General features: G+C 41.6%; 1 long non-coding RNA gene across 1 annotated transcript in view; it reads right to left on the reverse strand.

Moving 5' to 3' along the window:
- Positions 1 to 1253: 1253 nt before the first annotated feature.
- The window catches only part of LOC311515971, a 58497-nt gene continuing 38429 nt past the window's right edge, over positions 1254 to 21321 (reverse strand). The window contains exons 2-3 of the long non-coding RNA XR_014710280.1: positions 1448 to 1515; positions 1254 to 1340 (exon numbers count right to left, since the gene is read on the reverse strand). This is a non-coding gene — a long non-coding RNA (uncharacterized lncRNA). The remainder of the gene's footprint in view (positions 1341 to 1447; positions 1516 to 21321) is intronic.

The raw sequence follows: 21321 nt of genomic DNA on the forward strand, positions 1-21321 counted from the left end.
TTTTCTCTGCAGTGATGAATATGCAAGTTTGATCTTAGTTAGGTATGTTCTGACTTGGCAGGGAAATAATCTTCTTAACTGCCACAAATCTTTACATGTTTTAACTTGCTTAAGTTTGGCTGCCAGATTGGACACAATATTCTAGCATACAAGTATTTTCCATTTGGATGTGCCCTGTTTTTTATTTCATTTAGAGTTCTGATTACAAGAACCCGAGCTAGAATTTCTGTATCTTTGCTGTGTAACCACGGAAACCAGTACTAATTGTATGTATCATTGAGTATTAAACGTATTCAAATTTAACTCATTACTTTGAAAATATTAAGGGTGGTTTTTCTCTTTCTAGTTATCACCTTAATACTTCACCTTGCCTTCTTGCTTATAAGCAGCTCTACTCATAAAAAGATAAAAGCATGTAGGTGAAAATTACATTCATTTTCTTTTATGTCACCAAGAACAAAAGTCATATACATGTTTGATCACCCACTCCCTTCTGCTATGGTACTAGAATGCATAGGGTTACATTTCATGTGAAAGAGGTGTCATTCTCACAAGCAAGAGCAATAAGGATGAGGGATTCCAACACCAATATTCTGAAAGAGATGACCTTCATAGGATCCACACAAGTTAGCCTCAATTATGTGTGTCCCTGTTATGGACCAGAACTCCAGTGTGCCAGGCGCTGTACAAAGAGTGAACAAAGAGTGTCCCTTCCCGTCATCATGGTATCCAAGTGCCTATTCTGAGACTATAATTCCTTTTGCCGTGTCCAACTTGGACTGAATCTACAGGTGGAATTATAGCCCCAAAGCTCCCTCACAGCAATATCCTTTGAGCCTGACCAGAAGTGATCACCTCTAGGGCTGAAAATGTAGTTTGTTTTCCACCCCAATGTACCTGTTGTGATGGCAGGTGTGTGACGTGGCCATCTCTCTGCTGGCAGTAGGACTGAGGCCATTAATTAACATCACTAAAGTGTCAAACACTTGTTCAGTTCCAGTTTGCAGTGAATTGACGTGAGTGACCCATAGGCAAAAGTTTGCAGTGCTCATTGCCCATCCATGGAGTTACCCAGACACCATATCAATGTTCTCTTGTTTGTTAGTGCACATTCTTCTGAAGGTGCATTTTTAAATGTCACTCACAGGACTGGTTACCGATGAGGAAGATGGAATAGAGTGCTTCATCTGACTGATTACACCAGTCAAACACCACACCTGGAATTTCTATGAAGATTTTAAAATGGATTTAATCTTCGATCATTTATTAACCTAAAGCAAACACTTTGCATTTCATCATCAAATGTCAAGACAAAACTGTCTTCCTTCAAAATGTCGCATCTGGTAGATAAGAGAAAGAAAAAGAGTATCTTTAAAAAGTAATAGCCATGCAAAGAGTCTTCTATTAAATGGTCACAGATAAATCAGCTTTAGCAATATCTACTCACCATAAGGGGCTCTCTTCATTGGGTCTAATGACACCCATGCAAATCCAAGGAGAAAGGATCATCTGAGACTGTGAATTGAAATGTAAAAACAAGGACAGTCATTGACATAGTTACCTGTTTGTATCCTATATCACTGATATCAGTGAGTAGTTACCTTTATGATTGTGGTTTGTCCGTGTGTCATTCTTGCACCCCTATAGTGAATCATGTCAAACAATCATTTTTCTCAGAAAGTCAGGTAACTGTAGATTGCACAGTTGTTGTAGCCATGTTGGTCCCAGGACATTAGAAACACAAGGTGAGTGAGGTAATATTTTTTATTGGACTTTCTTCTGTTGGTGAAACGGAGAAGCTTTCGAGCTACATAGAGGTCTTCTTTGGATGTAGCTCAAAATCCTGTCTCTTTGACCAACAAAAGTTGGTCCAATAAAAGCTATTACCTCACGTACCTTGTCTCCCAAAGTACCTGTAGAACAGTTTTCATTTAAATACACATTTGAGAAGGAGAAGAAGAGTCCCTGTGAAGTCAAGTTAGATATGTAGGAGAAGCCTGTGTTTGTTTACTAGCCAGACAGGGTAGTCAATTAATTTTGTCAATGTCCAAATTTCTTGGTCAAGGTATAGTGAAGATCCAAATCCCAGAAAAACCTTTTTTACACTGCAAGTGCCCTTGTTCAACATAGAATCCTGTGTAATATACCCAGGGCTTATTGCTTTTATTTTTAGTGCATTAAATGAAAAATAAAATCAAACCACTGTATAACCCAAAAATAATTTTCAAGAAAGATGTAATAAACTACATCTGAGACGTTGAGAAAGTACATAGATAAAATGTCAAATAAATGCAAATATTAGCATGAACACACTTTCAGACAACTGTTTTCAGTTCTGAATTTGTTTTGAGTTTACAAAGAGTATTAACTTTGGTTTTGTCAAATAAAATTATTGGAGGCATATAAGCCCCCGATTGCCCCCACCTAGCTCCCCTTCCCAACCCCCCAATTATCCACCGCTCAGCTTAGTGTTACCATATTTTGAGTTCCCCCCAAAAAGGACACTGCTGGGGGTGGAGAGGGAGAGGGTGGGGGAGCTGGAGAGCGGTGTACTGTGAGGGGCACTGGGGGTGCTGGATGGGTAGTGTGTACTGGGAGGGGGTATTTGGGGAGTGCTGGAGGAGTGGGTGTGTACGTATTGGGAGAGGGTATTTGGGGGGTTTCTGGAGGGGATAATTGGGGTGTGTGATGGGTGTGTGTGTACTGGGGGGGTATATTTGGGATGTGGGAGGGGCATTTGGGGTGAATGAGGGGTACATGTATACTGGGAGTGGGTGTTTGGGGGTGGGGGACAGATGAGTGTGTACTGGGAGGAGTATTAGAGGGGTACTGGAGGGCGTATTTGGGTGGTGCTGGAGGGGGTACCTGCAGCCTCACTCTCAAGATTGGGGGCAGTGCTGCTCCATCACGGTGGCAGGGCAGCTGGCACAGGCCCAGGACGCAGCCTCTTCCTGTGGGCCTTTCCCCTACTCAGGGCAGGGAGCTGGGGCCTGGCTCTGTCACCCCTCCCCGCCGGACTCTGAGGCCTCATGGCAGGGCAGGCGGCCCAGCCAAGAGGTGCTTGGCAGTTTCACTTACCTGGGGACCAGGTGGCCCAGCTCTCCAAAAACTCCCGACCAACCACCAGCTCCCCACCCGCTCCACCCGGAGAGGATCCCGCCACCCCACGCACTGAGCCTGGATGCCAGCTCCTGATTATTCACCCATACGGCCCACTCTCCCCATCCCTGCGCTGCTGCCAGCCAGCGGAGGACAGAGCTGGTGGGACTGTGGTTACAGAAGCAGCTGTCCGGGGACACCCTGCACCCTACAGCCCAGCCCAACCGACCTGCTGCCTGCTAGGAGGGCCCTGTGCTGGGGAGCGGGCCGTGGTCTGCCTATTGACTACCCCTGAGTGAGAAGATAGGAAAAGGTCTATCTCTGCCACAGACTTGCTGAGTGGCTTTGAGAAAAGTCACTTATCCTCTGTTTACCTGTGTTGAATAGGTGCTCACAAGTAAGTATAATAAAATAGGTACCATAATACCAACCTCCCAGATGCTGTGAGGATTAATCACTATTTCTGTAGCAATTGGATAGCCTTGAAAAAAGGCACACTGGCACTGCAAAGACTCATTATATTTTTATCACATCCTCCTCCATGGTTAATAGATGTATTGAAGTTCTATGCTACATAGAAGTCTGCTTTTAGTTAACTAAACATTGTTGAAGATCAGGGCACTGCCTGTTTGTGTCACTTTCTGGAAATGAAGAGGAAGAAGAACCATCATGACTCTACAGCTTTCAAATGGTGTTCTCCCTCCAACCTACAGCCCCACAATAGAGTGAGCACCTGATCCTGCCAACACTTACTCTTGATTCATCTCAATGAGACTATGCTGTGAATTCAGACTCCTTTATAGGTCAGGCTCCCTTTATACCCAGGGTAAGTAGATCCGTGTCCAATTCCATCAAGGTAAATGGTTAATGACGAGCTACTTTCAAAGGCTATTTGATCAATATGTGGTTAGGCATGTAAATGCATGTGAGCAAAATCTTGTATCATCTTCAGAAGTGCAACAGAGGGTCTCACCACCATAAGGTACTGGTTATGTTTTTGCACATGCAACTCCACTCTGCATGCTGATGCGTCAAATTCCTTGAAGGGTGCATTTACACTGACTGCATTCAGGATCGAAATGTGTACCTCCTATAAAATAAAAATTCACTTACACACTTAACAGATGGCTAAGCCCCAGGCTTGACTACTTCACTTTCCTCTTTGCTCAGAAATTAGGGCACAGTCCTAAGTGTCACCCATGGAAAAAATAACCCAGCATGCATTTATCCATTTTACCCATTCAGCATGTGCATCTATTTGGAAATTAGCCCAGTAAAGGTTTGATGACATAATCCATATTAAAAGGCTCTTATTTTTCAGAGACAGAAAGAGAAACTGATCTCCTAAAGACCTTGGCTTGGGGCTGGGATTTTCAAAGGAATAAGAATTCCTTATGTGCCATTGAAAATGCCAGTTTTAATTCTTATTTTTCACTTAAGGCTGTAATGGTGGAATAGGTGACAGATTTCACCCTGTTAAATGATAGCCATCTATGAAGTTTAGGCAAGACACTGAAAGGGTTTACCTCTATATCAGCATTACCCATGCAATGCATGGGGTATTTCTCTGTGCAGGTCCATTGATGTTAGCGGAAATCTTGCATGTGGCTTTAACAATTCACCCCTCATTATCTTGAGCATATCTCACAGCAGTGAATTTTGCACACCATGGACTATTTGACTCCAAAAGAAAGGAAACAAATTCACTGAACTCTACTTCTTGTTTAAAGCACAGCAACTCTGCATCTGCGTAATCCTTATTCCCATCATTACAGAGCATACACTGCATTTGCGGCAGGAGAGACGCATGAGTATTTTGCAATGTAGTTGAGCGCTGCTGTCATCTGAAATATGTCCTCCTATAAAAGCAAGCGAGAGCTCACACTTGCTTGAAACCCACTTTAGATAATGGAATCTTAGTATTCCATTCCAAAAATCTATTGCAACAAGGGACTGTTTCAAGGAGGAATGATAGGTAGCAGGTCTTTGATGGGTGTTTGTGTTGCCCATCTGTGAATTCCCGTTGCTGTGCATAATTAGGAAGTATTTACATATGCTATTGCATCTTACTGTTCAGGGGCACTCTGAGCATGCCAAGCTACAGTGTCATAAATTGTATTGTAAAAGCAGATGGAGCTACTTGCTCAGTTAAAACTCACGGTTAGGCATAATTAGTGCTGCCTGTGTAAAATACTCTCTATTCCTCTAACAACTTATCAAGTTCTTTACATTGCACAGCAATTCAAATGAGACACCTTTTGAAATGTGTTCCTAATAAGCATTTTGATGCTGTATTTCAGAGGCAGCTCAGCCATTATACTTGTGAGCACAACTTCCAACCTCTGTCCACACCCAGCAAACCCCTTTCATTTTCCTCCCTTATTTGGACTTCTGTTATAATAATGATAATCATGTGCACGTCTACAGCATCTTTCATTTAAGGATCTCAAAGCACTTTCCTAACATTCATTATTTAATGAAGCATCAAAAAGCTCCACTGAGATAACATTACCCTCATTTTCTTTGGGGCACACTGAAGCACAGAGAAATTCAGGTCAAGATATTCAGAAGTTTCCAGGAACTTGGGGTGTTTCCATTTTGTATTGTTGTTGTCCAACTTGACACCTATAGCCTGTTTTCAAAAAGTGACGAGCAACCCATCTCCAAGTCACTGAGAGTGATGGGTCTTCAGTGCTCTGAGGGTCTAGGCACCGACATCTGGAGGTACCCCAAATAAGTTGACACTTTTTGAAATGTTGATCTAATGTGACTTGTTCTAGTCAAGCAAATCATTGGCAGAACTGGGTATAGAAGCCTAGAGTCTTGACTCCCAATCTCATGCTTTAACTAGTGGACACAGTCTCTTCCTTTAAAAAAAAAAGAAGAAGATGCATCAGCTGTGTAAAACATTTCTAAAATAGCCAGGAAAACCAAGTAACTGAAATACAGAATAAGCACGCATGGAGCTATCATCACATCCTCCTGATAATCACACGCTTCCGATGCTCCTGGGGTGATCACCCTGTGACTCGTTAGCAAGTCACTTAGCACAGAATGGGAGAACTGCCAGGATCAAATCTAGCCCTGCATCTTTGTTTCCTGAATGTGGCTTTTTCAGAAAGTTTTGTTAAACACTTTCCTAAGCTGTTAGCAGGTAAACACACATATTGTAATAGGTTACTGTCCTGGCTGGGGCAGGACAAGAGACACAACTCTGAAAGGATTGTGGCTTTCCCCATTTGGGAAGTGCACGATGCAGTGGCAAAACCTGCAGATGACACAAAATGATCTCAACAACAATGGAGAGGGTTATGTGAAGAATTAGGCGGACATAGCAAAGCTAAGCAGTTGGGCAAAACAGCAGCTGTAATTCACTGTAATCGAGAGTAAGGTGATACATACTGGAGGGAATAACTTGAACTTGCGCTATGGAAAGTTGAAAGCATTCATCCACAAATAAGGAGACCATGAGGTCATGTGACAGTATTTTCTCTTATTTCAAATATGGCAGTTATTCACTGAAGTCACTCCCTTGGGATACCATCTTTACAGCTCCCAGGGAGTGCCCAGGGACATGGCACTACAATTTGTAGATCTGAGTTCACATTCTCAGCCCTCTCTTTCCAGTTCATCTCCTTTATGCAACCGATTAATCTCCATGATTCATAGACTTCAAATGTCTGTCAACTTTTCCATCATACGACAAGAGGGAAACTTGCCTTCCTTCAAGAAGTCTTATATCTCCTCCTGCGCATCAGTCTTCCTCTTCAGGCAGAATCATCAGTGCCGATATAAATATCTAAACTGTGAATTTCCATGACCCTATAGCCTCTGATACTGCCTGTGAATCTTTCAGTCAAGAAATCGCCAGCTTAAGACACCTCTATAATAAATCTCTGACCTCATCATCAGCATTTCATTCTATCACATGCCCAATGGCCTCACTGTTGGTAACCACTAATTGCCTTTAATTTCTTTCCCTAGACATGGGATTTCTTCCTATTCTGACCCTCATGTGTGTCAGAACTGGCAAACTATCAGCAAAAATCCCTCTCTGTTTTCTCTTCTTTTTCTGAAGAATTTACCTCCTTCCCCAGTGTAAATCACCTGCAATTTGGTCTTCTCTTCTGCGCTTAACCAATTTATCCCTTCCTCTCACACTGTGCAGCCATCCTTCAGAAGCAAGCATGCCTTGCTAAGCCAGGCATCAGCCTCAAGAGCTTGAAATGTCACTGAACTCTGCTGAAAAATGTACTTCCTCCTTAATGCTAAGAGTCAATGATACGAGCTCATAATTGCCCAGTGTTGCCTACTGGTCCCCAGTTAACACACTAAACTTTCTGCTCCCCCTTTCCCTCAAGACTGCTCTGTTTCTCCTCCTTCTCAAGAACTCCTGCTCTAAGCCTCCCTCCCTTTCCGTCTCTAGTATCCTTCCCTAGGGGAAGGTCGCCTCTCTGACTGATTTGTAGTTTGATTTTTTTTCCTAGCCAGACTTCCAAAGTACTGAAATTGTTATTCCATGTGTTCATCATCTCTCAGCCCTGATCATGAGCATGATCCCCTCTGCCTCTTTGTCCCCTTCCAAACCACTGACTGAGGCTTCAGAGTAGCAGCCGTGTTAGTCTGTATCCATAAAAAGAAAAGGAGTACTTGTGGCACCTTATAGACTAACAAATTTATTTGAGCATAAGCTTTCATGAGCTACAGCTCATTTCATCGGATGCATACAGTGGAAAATATAGTGGCGAGATTTTATATACACAGAGAACATGAAACAATGGGTGTTACCATACAGACTGTAACAAGAGTGATCAGGAAAGGTGAGCTATTACCAGCGGGAGAGCCGGGGGTGGGGTGGGGGAAGAGACCTTTTGTTGTGATAATCAAGGTGGGCCATTTCCCAGTCTCTACGTAAAAGAATAAATGGACACAAATCAGACGTCAAGAATTATAACATTCAAAAACCAGTCGGAGAACACTTCAATCTCTTTGGTCACTCAATTACAGACCAAAAAGTGGCAATTCTTCAACAAAAAAACTTCAAAAACAGACTCCAAGGAGAGACTGCTGAATTGGAATTAATTTGCAAACTGGATACAATTAACTTAGGCTTGAATAGAGACTGGGAGTGGATGTGTATTTATACAAAGTAAAACTATTTCCCCTTGTTTATTTCCCCTCCTACTGTCCTTGTCAACTGCTGGAAATGGCCCACCTTGATTATCACTACAAAAGGACCGCCCCCCCCCCGTCCGCTCTCCTGCTGGTAATAGCTCACCTTTCCTGATCACTCTTGTTACAGTCTGTATGGTAACACCCATTGTTTCATGTTCTCTGTGCATATAAAATCTCCCCACTGTATTTTCCACTGTATGCATCTGATGAAGTGAGCTGTAGCTCACAAAAGCTTATGCTCAAATAAATTTGTTAGTCTCTAAGGTGCCACAAGTCCTCGTTTTCTTTTGACTGAGGCTGTTCACTGGTGTATCAGACACCTTGCTCTCACAGCTTTATTCATTTCTCCACCAACCATTTTCTGGTGTCTGTAATCAACTAGGTAAAGAGGAAAGGGAATTGTACTGAGCAGCAGATCAGCACTTCACAAGTTCTCTCCCTCTCCCCGACTTCTAAAAAGCATCAGTGACCAAGCAAGAGAAGGGAGCCAAGAGAAAAGCCTCAGAGGAAAAGATTGAAGGGCTTCTTTAAATGCGTAAGGATGACACTTAAGGACTGGTGATAACATGTTTACAGAACACAATCTTCACATGCCACAAGCTGTGTATCCTGCTTCATTTACATTCTTCATCCACAACATCAACAGGAACTTTATTATTTTTCACTCTGGTTGTTCATGGAGTTCAGCATTAGGGTTGGTGCTTCCCCACTATGCTAACCCAGGTATTTCTTACCTCTAGGAAGCCCAGAAGATCATTGGAAGCTGCCTAGAGTAAGGCAATAGACAAAAGGAACAGCTGGCCTACTGCCTGGCAACAGCTAGTTTCAGAAAGTAAGGTGGGAATCTCATCGTCTGGGAAGGGCATCTGGGTGGAAGAAAGGGGGAAAGACCTTGTCAGGCAATTGTCTTGAGGAGAGAAACTCTCTTAGCAGCCTGTTATTCAGTGATTGCACTTCAAGGTCCTGCTGTACAATATATAACATTTAAATAATAAGACGACTTGTGGCACCTTAGAGACTAACCAATTTATTTGAGCCTAAGCTTTCGTGAGCTACAGCTCACGGAATGCATCCGATGAAGTGAGCTGTAGCTCACGAAAGCTTAGGCTCAAATAAATGTGTTATTCTCTAAGGTGTCACAAATACTCCTTTACTTTTTGCAAATACAGACTAACACGGCTGCTGCTCTGAAACCTGTCATTTAAATAATAGCAAACCGGTCTACTTAAGGGTTTCTCTGTTGCTCTGTTAATTAAGACTCGTAGGGCTGAATCTGCGGATAGTTGCACTTAATGATGTACTGCCAATAGTTTAACAAAGGATAGCCATGAAAAAAATCCCCCCTTAGTTTGCTGCTTAAGAATCCATACAAATTAAGGCAACATCTAAACCTTATTACTTCTACCTTGGGAAACATGGAGGGCTTAACAAAATGAATCCATTCAAGTTCGCTCTGTTTTCTCCACATTCTCCCAGTGTTTAAACTAATGATAATGATACTGATCTCATTTGTAAAGAGCTTTGAGATCTACAGATGAAAAGTGCTACAGAAGGAGCTAGGTATTATTATTATTAAAATTAATAGGATTAAAATTATATATGCTGGTGCAAGTCAGTGTAGGTCCATTGAAGACAGTGGAGATATGCTGATTTACACCAGTTGACAGTCTGCTCCTCTGTTTTTATCTCCAGGTTTGATAGCCAAGACCATCTGATTGTTTCTAGAATGAACAATTTTTTACATGAAAACACTGATGTTTTTCTTGGCCATTACACTTGCTTCAAAGTGGAATTTTACAGGAGCTGGCACATTTGCAGAAACTTACTTTGTAATTTGTGGGTCTTTGATCCTCTGTAAGATGTTTTAAACTAACATCTGTTTATTTCATGTAGCTTTGTTGCTCAGGGAATTAATTTAGAAATGTCATACACTAAAGGGTTACACTGCTTTGAGTTAGAAGGCAGCGGGAGTGCTATTTGTCTGGATCACAAAGATTAGCACTAATCACAAGAGGGAAAACATTTGGCCCTGTATTTAAAACTGGGCTTCATTCAAAGGCAGCACTTCAGTTGGTCTGATTAAAAACATTAAAATTCTTAGTATTTTGAATCAATCTGAAACAGCTTGCACATGTTAATTGTAGCATGTCATGCAGTGACAACAGTTATAATTATGGGTTATGTCCAAGGAGGAGAAGGCTCTTGTATCACATCTAAGCTACTTAAAGTCAGTTCACAGCATGGACCTTTTAAGACAGCCCCAGGCACCAGAAGGTGCAGCCCCCTTCTCCACCCTCCTGCCCCAAAGTATTCTGAGTGACTCACCCAGAATGCCTTGGGAGCTTTGAGTGTGGGAAATGTACACCTTCCATAATTGGTGCTTGTCATAAATATAAAGGGAAGGGTGAACACCTTTAAAATCCCTCCTGGCCAGAGGAAAAACCCTTTCACCTGTAAAGGGTTAAGACGCTAGGATAACCTCGCTGCCACCTGACCAAAATGACCAATGAGGAGACAAGATACTTTCAAAGCTGGAGGGGGGGGAGAAACAAAGGCTCTCTCTGTCTGTGTGTTGCTTTTGCCGGGAACAGAAAAGGAATGGAGTCTTAGAACTTAGTAAGTAATCTAGCTAGATATGCGTTAGATTCTGTTTTGTTTAAATGGCTGATAAAATAAGCTGTGCTGAATGGAATGTATATTCCTGTTTTTGGGTCTTTTTGTAACTTAAGGTTTTGCCAAGAGGGATTCTCTATGTTTTGAATCTGATTACCCTGTAAGGTATTTACCATCCTGATTTTACAGAGGTGATTCTTTTACTTTTTCTTCAATTAAAATTCTTCTTTTAAGAACCTGATTGCTTTTTCACTGTTCTTAAGATCCAAGGGTTTGGGTCTATGTTCACCTATGCAAATTGGTGAGGATTTTTATCAAGCCTTCCCCAGGAAAGGGGGTGTAGAGTTTGGGGAGGATTTTGGAGGAAAAGACGTTTCCAAGTGGGCTCTTTCCCTATTATATATTTATTAGACGGTTGGTGGTGGCAACAATAAAGTCCAAGGGCAAAAAGTAAAATAGTTTGTCCCTTGGGGAAGTTTTAACCTAAGCTGGTAAGAATAAGCTTAGGGGGTTTTCATGCAGGTCCCCACATCTGTACCCTAGAATTCAGAGTGGGGAAGGAACTTTGACAGGGCTCCCTACAGCAGTGGTCCTGCTTTGTTGGCCAGTGCAGATGGGAGGTGGGCCATGATAAGCAGAGAAGAAACTGACAAAGACAATAGAACAGATTAAGACTAATTTAGCGGGAATTCTAAGACTTGATATTGTAAAGCCATGAGGACTGCGATCCATTTCCTAGACCACTGTACTTCTCAGATGTTATTCTGCCTAAGAAGAATGGAGGAAATTCAATCCTCATGAGCTCTGAAAAGCAAATTCTCCTTTTTTCTTAGTATTACAGTGCTGCCTAATACTGATATGCAGTGATTGGAGCCGTATTGTTCTAGGCACTGTAGACATTGTAAATAAAAAAATCCCTGCCCCTACAAGCTTACAGTTTAAATAGAAAAGACTGAAAATGGGTGGGAAGGGACCCAGAGGCAGAGACAAGAGAAGTGACTTGCCCACGGTCACACAACAGGTCAGTGGCACAGCTGGGAACAGACCCCAGTTCTTCTTACACCCAGTCCAGTGCTCTGTCCATTAGATCACATTTCCTCCAAATCCATCCCCTCTTGTAGCTAGTATTCCTTTAGATATACTGTCATCTTGCTCCCCTCCACAAGATTTCCTGCATGCCTCCTCAATCAAAACACAAATTTGTGCAGTTTCCGGTCTCGAAAATCTCCCTATTTACTATCAAAGGGGTTTTTCTTTTAAGATGGGAAGTGTCAACCAAAGCAATGTGACAAAGCTAACAGGTGACTGGTGTTGCACAAGCTTCTCACTATAGACACTGGTGCCTTACTGCATTCACACTGTTCCACAACTTCAAAACAATCTGTTATATCCCCCTCTACCCCAATCTGAGCAACCATATCCTTGAGTCCTACCCCCACGTTGGAAGGAGAACGTACCAGAAAAACCCTGTTTGACTTTCAAAACATTTCTGCCTATGGTGAACTATAAAGCGCATTTGGTCTCTGAGCATCAACTAATGAAAAAAAAGGCAACAACATTTGTTGGATTTGGACCAATATTTTGAGCAGCTCGTTTGCTGGTCCCCCCCTTTTACAAATTTCTTCAACAAGACTCCCCTAATGCAGGCAGCAGCAACTCTGTGGTTCCGGTGGAACCTGATTTGCTGCCATCATTCTATTTCTAACCCCAGGCCCTGATGCATCTCCGGGTTCAAATGGGTTGAAATTTTCAAAGCAGTGCAGGGATTTAGCCATACACCATATATTAATTTTAGAAGTAGATGTATAGTTAAGTCCCGTGCACTAATTTCAAAATCTTAACCACATATTTTAAAGGCTCTCAAAAATCCCTTCCCCCCCCCCAAGAAAAAATCCTTAACCAACCATAAATGAATACAATGAATAGGACATTTACATTAGCTCCATGAGGCAGGGACCATCTCTTTTCTTATGTGTTTGTACAGTGTCTAGCATAGTGTGAAGTTGTCTATCATTGGGACCCTTAGGTGCTACCACAGTGCAAATAATTACTATTATGTTTAGTACTACTGACTTCAGGACTAACTGATGCACCTATCCACACTAGCATGCACTGCTTCATGCTTCTAGCTTCTGTTCTTCTAAGGCCTGTCAGGCCAGAATTTTCAAAAGAACCTAAGAGAGTTAGATACTTCCATTGAAATTCAGTGGAAGCTAGGCATCCAGGTCCCTGAGGCTCCTTTGAAGATTGCTGCCTCAAAGATTAACCAGTCTGTCTTTTTTTCACCCCTTTTCATATTGGTTTGTCTCAATTTCTGTAGCCCATTGAAATTACTTCTTTGGAGAGTTCACTTCATTTTTGAAATGGGGGGAATCTCCTTTTCCCTCTCTTGTGAGATTCTCTTTCTAGAAAGGACCCAGGAAATTTTTAGAGGGAGAGTTTCATTTTTGCAGATGTCTTACGTGCCCATCCAGCTATTAGTAGGTCTTCCCTCATATTCCTCCTTTTCCAAGTCTCTTCCCCTCCCACACTTCCCTCACTCTTAATGTCTGCATGTCAATCAGCCTCTCTCCAGTCATTTCAGTTTCACTCCCATCCCTTTGTTTCCCTGCTTAGCAAAGGAAAAATTATGCTATAAGGAAAAAAATTCAAACACAGAGTTCTCTAATGCAAGACTAAGGGAAGTGTTAGAAGCCTATTGCTTGACACATGGAAATCAAGACTCCACAAAGGACTGGAAAATATACAGTAGAGAACAACACTTAATTGGCAAGTGATGGTCTAGATGCTTAGATATTACAGTGATATCTGCTGACAGACAGACAGACTAGATGACCTTATAGGAACTTGCCCATCTCTCTCACACACACTTTCTAGAAGACCTTAGCCACCAGGGAAATGATCACCCAGGACAATTGCCCCAGCAGTTCCCACCCCACTGTTTCCCTTACAGCATCAATACATTATAGTTCTTTTAGAAAAAGTAATGGAATGTTTTTAGCATGACTTGGTCTTTACAAATCTTACTGCATTTTTTAGGGTCTCATGAAATCTTTCTTGAAAAAAATTAATTCAAATTAGCTTAGATAACAGGAGCTGTCATAGGGAACAGGAAGCAGCCGGAGGACTGGAAATAAATGTTAACTGATTGTATCCATTTGTGGGGGGAGATGTACATTGCGGTGGTGCAGGCATTGCTGTTAGGTCTATTCTTATGTAACATCTTCATTAAGGATCTGAAAAAGGGATGGGTTGTTAATCAGTCCTTTAATGAAATTTACTTGATGAACTGGAATAAAGTGGGAGGTGTTTCAAGTCACAATGATTGCTTCTTGGAGCAGCTAGTTCTGGAAACCACAAGGCGAGAGGCAATTCTTGATTTAATCCTAAATGGCACCCAGGGTCTCATCCAAGAGGTGAATATAGCTGAACCTCTCACTAACAGTGCCCATAATGTAATTAAATTTAACATCCTTGTAGGGGGAAAATGTTAAAGAAATCCACCACAGTAGCATTGTCACAAGAGTGAGATATCTGCAAGCAGCATGGAAACTTTTTTAAAAACTCCATAATAGACGTTCACACCATATATGTACCCCAAATAAAATTTAAAAAAACAGTAAGAGGACCAAAAAAAAATGCCACCATGGCTAAACAGAGTAAGAGAGGCAGTTAGAGACAAAAAGACATCCTTTAAACATTGGAAGTCAAATCCTGCTGAAAAAAATAGAAAGGAATAGAAACTCTGGCAAGTCAAGAATAAAAGTATAATTGGGCACACCAAAAAAAGAATTTTAAGAGCAACTAACAAAAGACAAAAGCAAGCAGCAAAAAAATGTAAGTACATCGGAAGCAGGAAGCCTGACAAACAATTACTGAGGCCACTGGATGATCGAGGTGCTAAAGAAACACTCAGAGAAGGTTTTTGCAGAGAAGCGAAATGAATTCTTTGCATTGGTCTTCACTGCAAAGAATGTGAGGGAGCTTCCCACACCTGAGCCATTCTTTTTAGGTGACAAATCTTTAAGAACTGTCCCAGACTGAGGTGTCAGTAGAGGTGGTTTTGGAACAAATTGAGACATTAAGTAGTTATAAGTCACCAGGAGCAGATGGTATTCACTCAAGAGTTCTGAAAAAACTCAAATATGAAATTTCAGAACTATGAACTTTGGTATGTAACCTATCACTTAGATCAGCTTCTGTACCAGATTATTGGAGCATAGTTAACGTGATGCTGACTTTTTAAAAAGACTCCTGAGGTGATCCTGGCAATTACAGGCCAGTAAGTCTAATTTCAGTACTAAACACATTGTCTGAAACTATAGTAAAGAACAGAATTCTCAGAGACAGACATGAATACGATATGTTGGAGAAGAGTGAACACAGCTTTTGTAAAGGGAAATTGTGCTTCACCAATCTATTAGAATTTTTGAATGTATTAACGAACATGTGGACAAAGGGGATCCAGTGAGTTTAGTGTACTTGGACTTTCAGACAGCCTTTGACAAGGTTCCTCACAAAAGACTCTAAACCCAAATAAGCTGTCATGGGATAAGAGGGAAGATCCTTTCCTGGATCCATAACTGGTTGAAAGATAGAAAACAAAGGGTAGGAGTAAATGGTCAGTTTTCACAGTGGAGAGAGGTGTATAGCCGGGCCCACCCCAAGGATCTGTACTGGGACCAGTGCTGCTCAACATATTCATAAATGATCTAGACAATGGGATGAACAGTGAGGTGGCAAAGTTTGCAAATGATACAAAATGATTCAAGATAGTTAAGTCTAAAGCAGACTGTGAAGAACTGCAAAGGAATCTCAAAACTGTGCAAGAAAATGGCAGAGAAAAGTCAATATTGATAAATGCAAAGTATTGTGCATTGTAATCCCAACTATTCATACAAAATGATGAGGTCTAAATTAGCTGTTGCCACTAAAAAAAGATCTTGAGTCATTCTGGTTGGTTCTCTGAAAACATCTGCTCAATGTGTAGCAGCAGTCAAAAAACTTAACAGAATGTTAGGAACCATTAGGAAAAGGAGAAATAAGACAGAAAACATCATAATTCCACTATATAAATCCATGGTATGCTCACACCTTGAATGCTCCATTCAGTTCTGGTCACCCCATCAGCTTCCATATGAGAAGAGATTAAAAAGACTGGGTCTGGTCAGCCTGGAAGAGACAACTGAGGAGAGGATATGATAGAAGTCTATAAAACCATGATCAGTGTGGAAAAAGTAAATAGGGAAGTGTTATTTACCCCTTCACATAACACACAAACTGGAGGTCACCCAATGAAATTAATAGGCAGCAGGTTTAAAACCAAAGGAAGTACTTCTTCACACAACACACAGTTAGCCTGTGGAACTCGTTGCCAGTGGAGGTTGTGAAGGTCAAAAATATAACTGGGTTCAAAAAAGAATTAGATAAATTTGTAAAGCTGTCTGGAGTGGCTCAGGAGCATGAGTACCAGCCTCAGGACAGATTGTTAAGAAGCAGGCACACTCCCCAAACTGGTCGTGAGTTCTATACTTGTATTTCACCACCCAATTATCAAGCGTGAGCTCCTCAAGCACTATAAGGGCCTTAACAGGGAGTCACAGACAGTCCCCTTGGGTACTCTGATCTACCTTGCCACCTAGGTAAGCTTGCCATTGTGATAGATGGTCCCTTACACCAAAAATCACAACAACATTCAGGTTACTCCCAGTCATTTACCCTAGGTCAATTGCACTTTATATCCTAAATCAAAGACAACTCTTGTAGCCAATCCTGTAATAAATTAACTAAAGATTTATTAATTAAGAAAAAGAAATGAGAGTTATTTACAAGGATAAAGCAAGTAAATAAACACACACAAATGAGTTACAAGCTTAGGTCCCAAAAGGTAATAAAAGAAGTACTTCCTTTTGTTTATTTTAAACCTACTGTATTAATTTCATTGGGTGACCACGGGTTCTTATGGGGTATAACACTAACACATGGGGGAGCCAGATTGGTTTCCAGCTATGTACTGCTCAGTGTTGAGGCCTAGGCATGAGCTGGCATCTGGTTTGCCAGCATCACAAAGTTCATGAAGGATAGGTCCAGAATGTTCAGGGATGGAACCCCATGCTTTTGGTGTCCCTAAACCTCTGACTGTCAGAAGCTAGGATTGAACGACAGGAGGTGGATCACTCGATAAATTGTCCTGGTCTGTTCACTCGCTCTGATGCATTTGGCATTGACCACTGTCAGAAGACAAGATACTGAGCTAGGTGGACCATTGGTCTGACCCAGTATGGGCATTCTTATGTTGCAAAGGAATTTAGAGAGAGTTCAGAACTATAGGGTCTGATACTCATGCAAGTTGTCTTCTTGCACAAAAGGTTGAGGGATAGAGCCCATCATTACACAGAGTAAGATACAATGGGCCTGATTCTCCTTTCACTTACAAAATCAGGAGGAACTCTTCTCAAGTTAACTAAATTAGTGTGAAATCAGAATCAGGCCAGAGTCACAACAAACAATCACAGCGGATGCTCGCAGAACAAGTTCTGTACCACAACACAGACATCCCCTCAGTCTTTTATGTACTTAAATACTACAGCAAGGTGTTTATAACAAAATTTTTAATCGTATCAACTATAAAAGTCACAATAATGAAAATCCTTGGAAATGTCCATCAATGGGACACTTAGGTAGGGTGTTTTGTTTTGTAAAATAAAATACCCTAATTTTATAACTGTCACAGTTCCTTCCCCACTCTGAACTCTAGGGTACAGATGTGGGGACCTGCATGAAAGACCCCCTAAGCTTATTCTTACCAGCTTAGGCTAAAAACTTCCCCAAGGTACAAACTTTGCCTTGTCCTTGAACAGTGTGCTGCCACCACCAAGCAATTTATACAAAACAGGAAAAGAGACCACTTGGAGACATCTTCCCCCAAAATATCCCCCCAAGCCCTAGACCCCCTTTCCTGGGGAAGGCTTGATAATAATATCCTCACCAATTGGTAAGGGTGAACACAGACCCACACCCTTGGATCTTAAGAACAATGAAAAATCAATCAGGTTCTTAAAAGAAGAATTTTATTTAAAGAAAAGGTAAAAGAATCACCTCTGTAAAATCAGGATGATAAATACTTTACAGGGTAATCAGATTCAAAACAGAGAATCCCTCTTGGCAAAACCTTAAGTTACAAAAAGACATAAAAACAGGAATACACATTCCCTCCAGCACAGCAAATTTTACAAGCCAAAAAACAAAAGGAAATCTAATGCATTTTCTAGCTAGATTACTAACTTTACAGGAGTTGGAAGGCTTGCATCCTTGATCTGTTCCTGGCAAAGGTATCACACAGACAGACAAAAACTTTTTCCCCCTTACAGATTTGAAAGTATCTTGTTCCCTCATTGGTCATTTAGGGTCAGGTGCCAGCGAGGTTACCTTACCTTCTTAACCCTTTACAGGCGAAAGGATTTTGCCTCTGGCCAGGAGAGATTTTATAGCACTGTATACAGGAAGGTGGTTACCCTTCCCTTTATATTTATGACAGTAACTCCAACATTTGAGTGAGGAAAAGTTTTCTTTTTTCAGTTTCCTTGTAGAGATGCAGAGACACTAAAAATAATTAAGATCACCTATGGGCATATGTTATCTGATCTGGGTGTGCTGATACACAAGGGTATAAATCCAGCATCCTATCCTGGTTAAAGCAGCTGCCCCAGTTAGGAAGGGAGGTCATTTGAAAAGAAAGCTTGGAAAAGGCTTAAAAAGTACTCAAATCTTGTCCTGAATAAAAACCAAGAGCAATGGTATGTTCTGCACTTCTGCTTCACATCTTATTTGGCAACCTCAGTGTTGTGAGAACAGAACTTAGAATTTCATACCTATTTAACTCTTATTTAAATACCATACATACCCTTGGAATTGACTCAATGCATGCCTAGTAAATTGAATTTATGCTAATAGTGGCCTATCGCCCAATTAAAATGTAGCCATTGCCATTCGTTTTCATTATTAATATAGGGTTGACTTTCCAGAAGTACTTAAGTGATTTAGGCGCACAAGGCTAATCAATTTTCAATAGGATTTGTGCTCCAAATTCATGTATGTGTGTTTGAAAATTCCACCCATAACTATTTACATTTAAATTATTTCCTGGGATATGTCTCAATAAAGCGACTGTCTCAGTTAAGTGAAGAGTAATGTAGAGGATGGAAGAAAAAAACTTATTTGATATGTCAATAGGTCAGAAAACATAAGTCACAGCAGTAATGCAATATTAAATCAGGTATAGCCCATGTTGAGGGCAGGAGGAGAAAGTCGGTCTCTGCAAGATGCAAGATGACATTGCACTTGTATCAGTCATCATGATCATGACAGATTAAAGAACAGTGTATGCAGTGGTGTTGTCACTGTGTTGATCCCACGATATTCGAGAGAAAAGGTGGGTGAGGTAATATTTTTTTATTGGAACAATTCCTATTGGTGAAAGAGACAAGCTTTTGAGCTTACACAGAGCTCTTCTTCGGGCCTGAGAAAGGTACTGAGTATCACAGCAAAATACCAGGCAAAACAGATTGTTTAGCATAGGTAGTTTACACATATTTCAAGGGACCTTTCAAGGTGAAGTGATGCATTAACACCACTTCAGTCACAGGGGGGGAAAGGAAGGCAGGGGAGGGCTCTTAAAGCACTTCTTCACTACAGAGCTAAATCAGCGCTGCTGAAATCAATACTGCAGCATTGATTTAGCGGGTCTGGTGAAGACATGCTAAATTGATGGGAGAGCGCTCTCCTGTTGATTTCTCTACTCCACCTCCCTGAGAAGCGTAAGGTATGTCAGTGGGAGAGCGTCTCCCATCAACACAGTGCGGTGTAGATACCACAGTAAGTGGATCTAGCTACATCAACTTCAGTTAAGTTAGTCACGTAAATTAAGTAGCGTAGCTTAGATTGAGTTACCGCATTAGTGTACACCAGGCCTCAGTTACTAATAAGAATTCTTTCCCCAGTATTTCCCTGGTAGGTCTTGCCCACATGCTCAGGGTCTAACTGACCATCACATTTGGGGTCGGGAAGGAATATTCCCCCAGGTCAGATTGGCAGATCAGCTCCTATGTTATTACAACAATCTATAACCCACTGACAACCTCCTCCGGCCCCCCACCGTTGCCTTTTTTCCCCTTCCTGTAGGGGTATCAATGGGCCGTTTCCCTTGAATCGTCCCTTGAAATGTGTAACTATACATGCTAAATAACTTGTTCTACCTTGTATTTAGCAGTGACTCTGGGTATGTCTACACTGCCATTAAAAACCAGTGTGGCCTGCACCAGCTGACTCAGTCTTGCGAGGCTTGGGCGAAGGAGCTGTTTAATTGTGGTGTAGATGTTTGGGCTTGGGTTGGGGCCCAGGCTCTGGGACCCTGTGAGGTGGGAGGGTCCCAGAACTCAGGATGCACCCCAAGTCTGAATGTCTACATTGCAATTAAATAGCCACTTTGTCTGAGCACCACAAGCCTGAGTCAGATGTCACAGACCAGCCTCAGGATTTTAATTGCAGTGTAGACAGATGTTCTGAGTACATTTCCCAGACCTGAAGAAGAGCTCTGTGTAAGCTCGAAAGCGTGTCTCTCTCACCAACAGAAGTTGGTACAATAAAAGATGTTACCTCACCCACCTTGTCTCTCTAAAGAAGAACATAAATTCCTGGTAAGAGCTGGTATTCCAATGCTACTTTCAGAAACAGCATTTACCATACTAATTGCCAATACATGATAGAACCCCTCATCATGAAGATAAATCTAGGCTATGGCTCTCAGAATATGCCAAGCAAAGTGCATGGGTGATTTGGCATTAAGCATATATTTGGACGGCAGCAATGTTTCCATTTCTCAAGCAGCAAGGGATTGACACTGAGGATGACATTGACATTGAGGATGATTTAACTGGGAATTGGTCCTGCTTCGAGCAGGGGGTTGGACTAGATGACCTTCTGGGGTCCCTTCCAACCCTGATATTCTATGATTCTATGATTCCATGACACAAGGCTCAATGAAGGACTAATACTTTCAGTAGTGAAAGAGCTCCATCATCTGCTGGTCAAGGATACCATCTGGTGGTTGAGAAGCATTGTAACCATGAGCAATCCTACAGATTTGCTATATAATGGAAGTTGGCCAAAGAATAATACTACACATCTGAATTTTTGAACCATGTTGCAAAGGATAACAGAACAAATAGCCAGATATATGTGGTGTTCAATCTCCAAAGACCCTGGGGCATGTTGAGGAAAACAGTGGATTCTCCCTGGTTTTGTTTGCAAAACTAATGAATAGTTTCAGCTTTTTTCTCCTCCCTTGTTTTAAGAAGCCTTACATACTTTCATAGAAATCTCAGTGATTGAGGACTACACCTAGGGAAGGAAGGACGGTTGTGGAGAGAGAACAGC

Source organism: Lepidochelys olivacea (assembly GCF_965140295.1).
Source record: "Lepidochelys olivacea isolate rLepOli2 genome assembly, chromosome: 2".
NCBI classification, from domain to species: Eukaryota; Metazoa; Chordata; order Testudines; family Cheloniidae; genus Lepidochelys; species Lepidochelys olivacea.